The sequence below is a fragment of the Sminthopsis crassicaudata genome, chromosome 3, assembly GCF_048593235.1.
Source record: "Sminthopsis crassicaudata isolate SCR6 chromosome 3, ASM4859323v1, whole genome shotgun sequence".
Taxonomy (NCBI): domain Eukaryota; kingdom Metazoa; phylum Chordata; class Mammalia; order Dasyuromorphia; family Dasyuridae; genus Sminthopsis; species Sminthopsis crassicaudata.
The window spans coordinates 446,183,572-446,197,020 of record NC_133619.1 but is presented as its reverse complement, the minus strand read 5'-3'; the positions used below and the strand labels follow the sequence as shown (position 1 = coordinate 446,197,020).

Genomic DNA, 13,449 nt, shown 5'->3' with positions numbered 1-13,449 from the left:
GGCTAGAACTAAGAATCTGAATAAGCTGATATAGTTTGACAGATAGTAACAGATCTGGGGTAAAGACCATAAAGCCAGAGAAAGTTAATAAAGATAAAAGAAAGGAATGAGTACTGCCAAAAGTGGAGAAAAGGTGGGTTTTTGTTGAGAAAAATAGCATGAAAAATGGCAAAGATAATGTGGAGATAACTGAACCAATTCTTACCAAATCTAAAGATGATATAAGGCTCTGAACATAGATGACATATTGGATGGCACATAAAAAAATTTCCAGTCTAGAATGTCAAGTTGAATTTAAGATGATAAACTATTATAGGGATAAGTGTAAAGATAAATTTGGATTCAAAAATTCAGTACATATGAGAATGGGCATGGTATAGCAGCAATTCATCAGAAAAAAAAGAGCTAATGATTTTATGAGTTTATGAATTAACAATCATCTTCCCCCCAAAAAAATAGGCATCTTTAGAAGTACCAACTATATTAGCTTTTAAGTTCTTTGAGGGCAAGCACTCTTTTATTATCTAGGTCTTACCATGGTGTCTAGCAAGTAATAAGTATTTCATTCAAGTATGTTTTGACTGAATGCAGTACTATTCTACTCTTATTTGAATAAACTAAATCTACAGAATTGCATTCATGTCTAGGGGCCATTTTGGGGAAGATCATTGATAAATTGAGAGAGACACTAGGAAAAGGTAACCTAAATAGTGAATTTCAAGTTCATTTCATGTGAATGCCTCACACTGCATTGGAGGTCATCTCCAGTTGTCCTGACCATTGTCTTGCCACTGGATTCAAATGATTCTGGGGGATATAGTGAGACTCTATCTCAAAGTCTCATTATATCTGATGACTGTGCACAACTGTGCCTTATTTAAATCCAATTCACTTGCAAGTCAAAACATCACTCTCTTGATGTCATCGATCCTCTTCAAAAGGAAAGAAGAATGACAACAACAACATGAGAATCAATTGAAAAATTTGGAGAAGCTTAGCCAAGAGAAGTAAAAACTTCATACATAATAAGTGACATCCATTCCTAAAGGAAGATCATATGGAAGAAAAATTAGAATTGTTTTGCTTGACATGAGAGGACAGAAATAGGTTTGATGAATAGAACAAACATCCTACTAATTACATGTCACCCAAAGTGGAATGTGTTTCCTTAGGAAGTTTTGAGTGGCTCTTATTTATGTATTTCTGAAAAAGTTTTGATGATTCTTCATCTAGTATGTGGGGGAGAAGAGTTGGGATTAGGTATGAATTTAAATAAATGTACTGAGAATGATTAGGATAATAACTTGCGAGAAAATGAAGCTGGTTTCTTATTTTTTTGTTTAAGGATGGTAGAGAGCTGCTCAGATTTTTATACAACAGAAAGGAACCAACCATTCAATCTGTCAGCAAAAAAAAATTATTAACTATTTACTGCATGTGAGGTACTGTGTTAGGCATTATTTTTCCAATAGAAGACAAAATTAGTCTCTGCCCTTTAGGAACTTACGTTCTTTTATCCGCCTAAGTATTCAATTTTATTTTATTTTCAGTTCCAAAAAGGCAAGACAAAGGAGAAGGGAAGAAGAGGAGAGGAAAGTTTTTCAAACTACACTCTAAGCCAGTATTATCAAGTCTTTCAGAGTCGACTATCTTTAAAATATTGCTGTGATTGTGTAAATGGTTCTGTGGTTTTGCTCACTTAATGCTAGTTTCATCCACATCTTCCCATTTTTTTTTTCTGAAGCTGTCTCCTTCATCATTTCTTACAGCACAAGACTATTCTATCACATTCATATATCATTATTTATTCAGCCACTTCCCTCAATAGACACCAAAATCAGATTCTAATGCTTTGCTATCACAACAAGAATTCCTGTAAATACTTTTGTACATATAATTAATTTTCTTCTCTTTAAAAATTTTCTTTCAGGTATAGTTCTACCACTGTTATTATTGGATCAAAAGGTATGCACAGTTTAATAATAACCCTTTGAATATACCTCCAAATTGTTTTCTAGAACGGTTGGGTCATTCTAATCAGGGAAATAACAGGTAACTAACTAGTTACAAGATACATAAAGAATAAATGAAAGGTTATCTCAAAGGATTAGATATTAGTAGCTTGTAGGACTGGGAAAAACCTTTTGCAGAAGTGAGATTTGATCTAAGTCTTAAATGAAGTCAGAGGGACTAAGAGATAGAGGTGAGGGAGCAGAGCATTCTTAGAATGAGGACAATCACTACAAAGGCTAACAGCAGGAAAATAACACTGAGCTCATTGAGTTGTGGTGCATAAGAGAAAGAGAATTCAGTAGCAAAAAGAATGTCCTGTAATGCAGTGTCTTCTAAAGAAAGCCTGGTTTTCATTCTTGCTAAAAATAGAATGTGACATCAGAAGATCTAGGCTGAAGAATAACTTGCTATCAATCGCACAGGGAGTCTAGAGCTTACAGTAAAATGAGATTGGAAAGGAGAATTTGCCCTGAAGGTGAACAAAAATGAGAGAACAGAAGGAAAGTAGGGAGGAATGGAAGGAAAGAAAAAAGGAAGGAAGGAAGGAAGGAAGGAAGGAAGGAAGGAAGGAAGGAAGGAAGGAAGGAAGGAAGGAAGGAAGGAAGGAAGGAAGGAAGGAAGGAAGGAAGGAAGGAAGGAAGGAAGGAAGGAAGGAAGGAAGAAGAAAGGAAGGAAGACAAAAACATTTATTAAATGTTTACTATGTTCTAGGCATTGTGCTAAGGACTTTATACCTCACAATGACCCAAGAATATAGATGTATTATTATTCCCATTTTACAGTTGAGAAAATGAAGGCAGGCAAAGATTAAGTGATTTGTGCAGGATCATATAACTAGTAAATATCTAAGGCTGAATATGAACTCATTTGTTCCTCCCTCCAGATCTGGTGCTCTATCCATTGCAATAGGATTTTCATATAATAGATGCTAACAATCAATGTCAGCTAACTGGGATAAGGAACAAAAGATTTGTTAGAGATTTATGGGGAAAATGGGTTGAGGGCCTTCCAAACACTAGGGTATAGAGCAAGGTTAAAAAAGTAGATGGAAGTGGCAGAAAGTTCTGCATATCTGAATCAGTAAATATCTGGTATTCAAGTCTCTCTGACTCAACACCCAATGTCTAAAGGTAAGATACACACACAAAACAATACACTGTACATGGCTGGACCTCAACTTATACAACTAAAGCCTAAAAGCGCTGGACCCTACTTCTGGTGTATAGCTCAGAGGTTTAGGATCCTGAATTGATCTGTGATGGGAATAAGCCTTCTGGTGCAGGAGCTCTAGTGCTTTTGATTTGTTAAGGCTCTGGATTTCTGAATGTGAATTCCCTTCCACATAGGTCATTTACTCTCTGAACACTGACACCATAGTTACTTTATCTAATCCTGAGCAAAAAGCTCTTTGCTTCTGAGTTGTTTTTATGAGTCCTCCTGGACAAGAGGACCGCTGGGTCTGTGTGTTTAGATGTAGCCAGAAAATGTCAGAGAACTAATCAGAAGCCTGTTCCTGGAAGAGGCAAGGACTGAGAAATAACACTTACCTCAGTTTCTTCTTATATCAACATGTATTTTAGATGACGCATATGGACATCAGTGACAAATGAACTGTGTACAAAAGAATTGTGACCTAGAATTTATTTTCTTCTTCTATGGGTCATCATTCCGGAGGCCTTTGTCACTCTCCTTCTCCACTAAAGAACCCAGAGTTGTATTCCGGGGTGTGCCATAACCAGCTCAGACTAGCCACTTGGTAAATTTTCAGGGTGGTATGATTATTCAAATCCCAGAAATTAGCAGGCATTACAAATCAGGCTTTGTTTATTGTTTTGTATATTATTATTCTTAATAATGGAGGGAGAAATTATTAATGCAGATTAAAATTTAAAGCGTATTATGTTCACATTTTTCTCTTCTCTAGAGAGCTGGTTTTTAAACATTATTAGTATACCTCTTGGGTATATATTCCACATTAGCCTTTGCTACAGAATACTGTGGAGGTTCAGGGAGTGTTTGGTATTTTCCTCACTTCTTCTGTTTTTTATAAACTTCATGATTCCATTGTAATCCCAATTTAAAAGCAATTTCCCTACTAGATTCAAGTCTTAGCAGACTTGAATAATAATTATATGACCTCGGTCATCAATTAATCAATAAATAAGTATTTATTAAGTCTAGGAATTGTGGTAGTCCCTGGAGATACAAAAACTAAAATGAGACAATCCCTGTTCTCAGGGTTCTCTTATAGTAGAGGAAACAACATACATGCAAGTACAGAATAAATCCCAGGCTCTTAAGAGAAGAACTTAAACTTTTTCCACTACTGATCCATTTTTACCTGAGAAATTTTTGTGCATCTCTAGGTATATAGGTATATAAAATATGTATACAAATTTAGACATTTACTGGTGATAAATCATAATTTTGTGACCCCCACATTCAGTTATGCTACCCTACATGGGGTTGAGACCCATAGTTTAAGAAGCTGTGCTTTAGAGAAAGAGGTCTCTGACATTTGTGAACAAGAAAAAGCATAAAGGATGATCCCATAAACAAATTAGGAGACCAAGGATAATTTACCTATCAGATAATTGGGGAAGGGAGGAATTTATGATCAAAAATGAAACAGAAAACATCATGAAAGGCAAAATGGACAACTTTGATTACATTATTTTTTTTTTTAAATTGCACGGACAAAACCAACAGAAATAATATTAAAAGGGAACAACAAAGCTAGGAAAAATCTATACAGCCAGTATTTCTAGTGAAGGTCATTTCTAAAATATATAAAGAACTGTGTAAAATTTATAAGAATACAAGTCACTCCCCAATTGATAAATGTTCAAAGGTTAGGAACAGACAATTCTCAGACAAAATTAAAGCCATATATAGATATGAATCTATAAATCACTATTGATTAGAGAGATACAAATTAAAATAACTCTGAGGTACCATCTTAGATCTTTCAGATTGGCTAAGATTATAGGAAAAGATAATGAAAAGTGTTTGAGGGGATATGGGAAAACTGGGACACTGATACATTGTTGGTAGTTGTGAAATGATCCAAACTTTCTGGAGAACAATTTGGAAGTATGCCCAAAGGGCTATAAAACTGGGCATACCGTTTGACCCACCAATGCCATTATTGGGTCTGTATCCCAAGGAAATCATAAAGGAGAAGAAAGGACTCGCATGTGCAAAATATTTTTAGCAGTTCTTTTTGTGGCACAAAAGAATTGGAAAATGAGTAAATGCCCATCAATTGGGGAACAGTTGAACAAATTGTGGTATATGAAAATAATGAAATATTATTGTTGTATAAAAAATGATGAAAGGCCTGGAAAGATTTATATGAACTGATGCTGAGCAAAACAAGCAAAACCAGGAATACACTGTACACAATAACAGCAAAATTGTACAATGATAAACTATGGAAGACTTGATTCTTTTCAATAGTTCAGCGATCCAAAGCAATCCCAATAGACTTTGTACAGAAAATGTCATCTGCATCCAGAAATAAGGCTAAGGAGAGTGAATATAAAAGAACACTTGTTATGTTCACTTCTTTTTTTCTGTTTTTTTATCTATCCCTTGATTTTCCTTGATTTTACAGATGATATCCCAGCATGATTCATAAAGCAATATGTATTAAAAATAAATACTTATACTAGAAAAAAAGAAAGGCTTCATGTGAATCCTTAATCCTCTCAGGACCTCAGTTTCATCATCTGTAAAATGAAAGGCTTAAATTATATGGCTTCCAATGATCTTTCAAATTCAGAAATAATTCAAATATGGGCTCCTATAAAATAAGAATATGATTTTTTTCAAGTGCTCTTGAAAAAAAACCTTGAAAAGGGTTTTTTACAAATGCTATAAAGAATATACTACCATTTAGACCATAACCCAGTCATGGCAGTCACCACTGGAAGGAATATTAAGTGAATTTTTTTTGTGGCAGCAGAAAATCTATTCGATAATCCATTACTGTGAAAATTCTAAGAGTATGTTTTCTAAGACTGTAAAATTTCCATATGATACAATAATGAATGTAGGGACTAAAGTGACTCATTCATTAACTACTTGAATGTTCCCTTGTGCTGAACCAGTGCCAGTTTTTCTATAGTAGTAGATGGTTCAGTAATATAGACTCTAGCTAACATTGGAACATAAATTGATGGTGATAAAGATATGAACTGCAAGACTCTACTGACAATAGTGTAGAATAATAAAAAATGATAACATTGGTACACAGTAGCTTTAGAATAAACTCTGCAGTGGAGAAATCCTTGAACAATAGTTGTTGATTTAAAGTCAAGTATGTAGGTTTATATGAGCTAATTTGTAAAAACTAATAACACAAGGAAAAATGCATCTGAAGTGTTCCCTTTTACATGTGAACTTTTACTTTGAAATTCGAAATTTACTAAGAGCAGATTTTTATTTAGAAGGACATAGGAGTGATGTGATATGGTTTGTAGAGTTCTAAGCTTAGGCTCAGGAAGAAATGCAATTAAATACCACCTCTAACACTTACTAGCTCTATGACCCTGTATAATTCATTTAACACCCATGAACCTCAAGTAACTTGGTAGGATTTAGCTACTAAATCATAGAAGGATTGGCCAAGTGTTTACATAACAAGTGAGTCCCGTTCTACATAGCTTTTCTGTATTTGTGGCTTAGATAAATAATGCATTTATCCAGTCTGTAATGTTTTGGGGAATATGCTATTACAATCACCTATGTTAATGACCTGAATCCTTGTTATCAACTACCCATCTTGCTATAATGTCTTTTCAATCTCTTTTATTTTTCATTTATTTTATTTTCAGTTCATGGGACAAATAAAGCATTTCTATGACAATACAATTAAAAAAAGATGATCGCACTTGAAACTGCAAATCTATCATGCATGATTTGCTATTCCCTCCAAATTTATAATATAAATTTATTTTTTCTTCCCGCATCTCTCCATCAAATGGTTACTATTAGACATTAACAAATGTATGGGGGGGTGTATAAAAGTTTGTGTTTTTTTAAAATATATATTCTATTTATTTTTCCCTGGATATAGGTAGCATCTTTCTTCATGTTCTTTATCTTCAATTTGTGTATTTATAATGGTCAAAATAACTTTCTTTCTCAAAGAAGTTCTTAAAACAATATTGCTGTCACTGTATACAATGTTCTTTTGATTCTGCTCACTTCACTCTTCAATTCATGCAAGTCTTTTTATGCTTTACTAAGATCATGGAGCTATCATTTCTTGTAGCACAATAATATTCCATCACAATCATAAACCAGAGCTTGTTCAGCCATTCCCTAATTGATGGGCATATGTGTGTACCTTCTTGTAACTATTTGATTGCATGTATATTTATATTAATTTTATATTTATTCTAAATAGATTTTATATGTAATTGCTGTTCTTCCTCCCAAAAGCTTCTCTCTGCAAAAGCTCATTTATTATTAAAATGAAAGAAAGGGCAATAAATGAGAAGTAATTTATGTGCTTACAAAAAGCCTTTCTAGCTGTTGTAATTGTTATGACATAACACAATTATATTATATATACATATATATATATATAATATACATATTATATATAATTAGATAATATTATAACAAACAAATAAAAGGTTTGATCATCAAACATGAGATTTCCCAGGTATAGAAAAAATAATTTCAGCCAATTTGATTCTACCTTTACAAAATACTTCTTAAAACAGCTTAATTAAACACAACACCAAAAGTTTTAGCCTCTGAGACCACTTATTTTGCTATTACTTTACTATTATTTTTATTTTAATATTCATACTGCATTGTGTGAGCCTCCAAAGTACTTTTAGATTTGTCTGAAAGAGACTACAAAAAAGATTCTGTGTGGTAAAACAATCTTTTGCAAAGATAAAAATACTAGAGTTATTAACTTAGAAAAGTGCTTTTACATTTCAGGGAACTTTTAGGGGTGTTTTTGGGTTGATATGACATTAATAGAAACAACTAATCAAATATAATGGATTAGCTAATTTTTTTTAATGGGTTGACATGCATTTGTGAGGATTTCCATGCTTCTTACTTTATTTAGAAACCTGAGGTCTCCTAACATGCCTCAGCTTTTTCCCTCCAATCTTCAACCCCCCAACCCCAAGCCTACTTATCTTCATTTCCTGCTCTCCCTGTCTCAAATGACCAAGTACCTCTCTTCTTTTATAGAACTAATTCCATCACCAGTGACTTTCTAGCCATAATTCCTGCTCTGGATCTTTGCTTCATCATTTTATCTGATTTCTCTTGTTTCGTTAGTGTCTATTCAGGAGTCCCTGCTTTACTGTACTCACACATACTCATCTCTGGCCAGTAAAAGGGCTCCTTCCTGTTGGTGACCTCCCACCTTCACCTATTTTACCTCATGCACTATTGCTTCTGAAGTAAGCAGATAGTAGTGGGCTGCTTTGACTACTTATTGACTATTTGATACATGTGACTTAGGCATGGCCTTTCACTATATAATATATATCTTCTGGGTATAAGTTTATGTACCCTGTTTGGTATTGGGGCTCAATCCTTTGGATTCTTGACTTCTCGATGTCATGTGGAGTATGTGGGGGAGTAAGATAATGGAATAGTCTCTGAAAGGGAATTCATTTGTGTTTATATATCTTCAAGTTAAACAGGATTAGTAAACATAGGTAGCTGGACTCGTAGTTTCAGTGTTGAAAGGAACCTGAAGCCATCAGGACCAACAATTAGTTGACCAAAAAATGCTTAGATAATATTCCTGCGAGGTGATCACCTTGGTCTTCATTAAAAATCTCTATTGATAAAGAAACCACTTCTTTTTTAATTTTTAATTTTTTTTTTATTTTTATGACATATGCATGGATAATTTCACAACATTGACCCTTGCATGGCCTTGTATTTCAGATTTTCTCCTCCTTCCCTCCACCCCATCCCCTAGATGGTAAGCAATCCAATATGTTAAAATATGTTAAACATGTTAAAATATATGTTAAATCCAATATGTATACAATTCTTTTGCTGCACAAGAAAAACCAGATCAAAAAGTAAAGAAAATGAGTAAGAAAACAAAATGCAAGTGAACAACATCAAAGAAAGAGTGAAAATGCTATGTTGTGGGCCACCCTTAGTTCCCACAGTCCTCTCTCTAGGTGCAGATGGCTCTCTTCATCACAAGATCATTGGAACTGGCCTGAGTCATCTCATTGTTGGAAAAAGTCATGTCCCATTAGAATTGATTTTGGCTGAAACCACACCTCTCTCAAGGAGCTTATTCCAAAGGAACTTGACCTTATTTTAAAGGAACAAGCTACTACTTCTTCATTGCCTAGATAATTGTGTGTCATCATACTTGATGTCCCTGGATCTCAAATCATATCTCTGATTTTAACTTTAATATCCAAATGGTTCGTAATGGAGAGATTTAGAGAAGAAAGGATCATACTTCATGGGATCATAAACATAGAACTAAAAGGCACCTTAGAGGCTGTCTAGTCTAAGCTCTTCTTTTTACAAATAAGGAAAATAAGAGCCCAAGGAATTAAATATTTTGTCCCTAGAAAAGCTAAGTGATGTTCCAGACTTCACACAGCTGACAAGTGTCAGAGGTGGGATCTGAACCTGGATTTGCCAAGTTTCAAACACCACTTTTTAAACATTGAACAATTCTGTCTCTTGGAATTATGTTTGAAATAGAAAAATAATAACCCAATTTTCAGTTGAATAGCATACTGTGTCTGTCTTCTAGGATTAGATTCCAAAAACATGCTTATGTTTTTCAAAGCTAGAGACCTTTTAGGAATATAGGAAAATATTGGTGCTGCTGCTGCTGGTGGTGGTGCTGGTGGTTTTGGTTCCTTGTTTATGTTACACTGAGTACTAAAAAGTATAAGGGGTAATGGATAATATCCATGTGATGTACACTTCTGACTTTTAAACAGATTTGAATAAAAATCAGATTTGTTAAAAGAAAATATGAAAGAAAGAATTCTATTTTCAAGTTTTACTTTGTAGTGCCTTTTAGAAACATGGTCCTTGGAATCCTCTTAAGAACTAAAAATTGGCTTGATGATAATTGCAGTAGAAGTTTGATTGACTGCACAGCTGTTTAAGCTGTGCGTATATTTGACAAAAGGACATTAGAAAACCTAGTGGCTTTACAAACTTGCTTCTGGAACAAGTAGTTGACTCAGGGACAACCCATACAGGCCTCAGGTCCTAAAAATAGGCACTAAGTTGCATCTTTTACATGCAGGGCTAAAATAAAATCAGCTGTCCCATCGACTTGCTTGATACATACTTCAGTGGAGCTGGCCTCCACTCTACTAATACTTTTCAGGGGACTGGGAACTTTGCTGTACACAGGACAAGTGGGGGAAGCCTGCCAGTGAAGAATTGTGAGAAACTGTGCTTTTAGACAAAGTTGAGCTCAAATTTGAATTATAAAAAATGTAAGTACAGTATGATCATTCATTGTTTCCTTTTCATGTTTTAGAGGGCTGTTGTTTATATGAAGGGAAAAGTAACTAGAACATAAAGCTGGGTAAAATAAATGAACATTTTTGGTTGTTAAAAAAAAAAAAAAAACAGTATTAAGTGTACAGAGAACTTGGCTGGGAGTGGTATCTTCTCCCTAATTGGAGATCTTTGAATACAGGCTGAATGACCACTTGTCAAACACCATGCTGTAGAGAGAGATTCTATGGGTTGGGACACATGGCCATTGAACTGCCTTCCAAGTTGCTAATTTTTCGATTCTGCAGCACTTCATACTAGTGTTTTAATGTATTTTGTTCTAATATCATGGATAACATCTTTTTAACATTTATAATGATGAAAGCATTGAGCTACAAGGAGCCAAGCTTAATAAACAGTGATGAGGTAAAAATCATTACTTTATTAATAGCCAAGAGAGGAAACATTTTTTTTTTAATTTTTTTTTTTTATTAGAGAGGAAACATTTTTTAAGGCTGCTCTGGTGAATTTAATACAACAATGTGATTAAAGAAGAGATAGTGAAAAGGGTGAGCATTTCTTTCTTGTTCTTTTTTTGAGAAAAAGATAGTTTAAAGGGGCAATACTTAATATGTACTAATAGGTGTTCTAAGGGAAACACAAGCATGTATTCTTTCTTCTAAACCTAAAGAGTCATGGAATGTTAGGACGAGAAGGAATACCGGGGATCATCCAGTCCAATCCCCTCAGAAGGTCTGGGTCTTGATGCTTGCCATCCGGCTGAGTTGTCACCAGCTCCAGGGGTATTACTGGAATAGGATTAAAGAATCAGATCCTTAAATGTTTAGCTGTTTTAAGAAAAGGGCTGCCAATTAGGACTGCCAGCTCTAATTATAGCAATTGTATCCTTACATAGTAAAGACTTAGATTTTATCTTAAAGATATAACATACTCTTTATTGTTTCCAATAGATTTCCCTTCTCCCCTTCATTTCTAATCTTAAGACCCAGAGATGCCCGTGAATGACTCAGTTTTGATCTGTTATGACATAAGTGTTTGGATGTTATGTTTTGAAGTGTTTTGGGGAGACGTTTTAATGCCAACATAAGGGAATCTCTAAAGAGATTAAGACATAAACTGAAAGTGTTACGCAAAGTCTATTTTAGAGTTATAAAATGTAAAAAAGAAATACATTTCAATTGCTCAACTGTACAACTGTACAAGTATTTTTTTAACCATAGTTATAACATTTGGTCACTAATAAACTGTAGGATTTTAAATAAAATTTCATGTACAGAATAACAAGTAAAATATTTACTTGAGTTACACAAAAAAGTGAGGAATTATAATGTAAAATTTCAACAAGATTAAGTTTAGGAAAATATTATAAATAAGTGACAGTTACTGGCTTAAAACGTTGTTTTCTTTAGTCTGAATCTGTGATTTCATAATTATGAAGTTTTCAGTATGAAAATTCCTTCTAATAATGGTGTATGCTGCTAAATATTTAATAACTATGCTCAGGGTGGGGGGAGAATGAATATGTGTAAGAACAATATATTTTGAAATTTAATCTTCATAATTTATGTTTTCTACATCACTTTTTCATATTGTAGTCTTATATCAGCAAAATAATTAAATCTTGATTTATAGCATTTGTAGATTTCCAAAAGAGGAAATGATCATACTGAAAATATAACAATTGCTCTGGAGAGTGATGGAGAGCTGGTTTGAGCTGGTTCCAGCATACCCCTGTATCCCTTGTCTAAAGGTTTTAGTCTCTGAGAATTGCCTGGTGCCTTGAGAAATTAAGAGTTCTGCCCAGCTTCCTCTAACTAATATGTGCCAAAGGTAGGGATTAAGCCAAGTCTTCCTGATTCCCAGTCTGACTCTGTCCATTACTGTCATGTTGCCTCTCTCTGAATCTATCATAGCCCAAACTAGGAAGTCCCAAACTCTTTTTCTGATTCAGTATCTAACCTACCACAAAACATCCACAAATAATTTTTGCCTTCATTTTTCATCATATTTCTTTTTAACATGAAACCAGATATAAAAAGTGTAAGAGGTCACAGATATGCACATTTTATCTATAGACCATCAAACAGCTGAATATTTGGAGAACTTTTCATTTTATTATTTTCATTCTAATATCTGGCATTATGTAGTTAACATTCTTACTTTTCAATGTGAAAAAAGTTGAGATTTTAATGATTCCAGCAGTCTTCACTCTAATGTTTGTGAAAAATAAAGTGTTCAGAAAGAGACTGACAAATCTTTTGAAAAGGAAGTGGAAAAAGAGGAAGAATAGGAGACAATTGTTTTTTCCTATTTTTAAACTGGTATTAACTCTAGTTTCTTCTGAGCACAATAAATTTCCCTTAGTGAAAGGCCTTTATCTTTTTCTTTCTCCTGGGTTGTTATATATATATTCGTACTTTACCCGCTACTGCAGAGGTATGTTTTTTGTATTTGCAGTCAGTGGAAGATAGACATCATAGAACACTTCTTGCTTCCTTCTCTCTTCTCTCTTTTTGTCTCACACACAGGCATTCACACACACGTGTAAACACATTGAACACATGCACAAAGGAACTTGCAATCAAATATTAAAAGGCCAATGAGATATACTCCATGTGTAAAAATAGACATGACTGATAGCCAGAGGCATGTCTGATTTCAATAATTTATAGGTCAGGAGAGACACTTAATAAATGGTCTAATAGCATAATTTAAAATTTTTGATTGAGCAATCTATGGGGAACAGAACTTAGTTGACATGATGCGATCTTTTTTTTTTTTTTTTTAACTTTTTTTTTTCCCCCCCTCATGAAAACATTCAAACTGCACTTGGAAATTTAATTAAATCATAATTTGTTTCTTCTTCCTGCTTCTGAAGTCAATTTCCCTTTTCATTAGAATTAATGGACTCGGTCATCACTTGCAGTGGACAGG

At 34.0% G+C, this 13,449-nt stretch overlaps 1 protein-coding gene across 3 annotated transcripts in view; it reads left to right on the top strand.

Moving 5' to 3' along the window:
- Positions 1 to 13,449, top strand: part of XIRP2 (xin actin binding repeat containing 2) — a 389,948-nt gene that overhangs the window by 264,413 nt on the left and 112,086 nt on the right. Inside the window, exons 1-2 of one of the 3 annotated variants that reach the window (XM_074303208.1) lie at positions 10,345 to 10,490; positions 10,990 to 11,063. The exons of 1 other annotated variant lie outside the window; for it this stretch is intronic. The gene's annotated coding sequence lies outside the window, so the exon portion shown is untranslated. Of the gene's footprint in view, positions 1 to 10,344; positions 10,491 to 10,989; positions 11,064 to 13,449 lie in introns of those variants that run through there. One more of the 3 variants, XM_074303207.1, reaches the window with a different exon arrangement.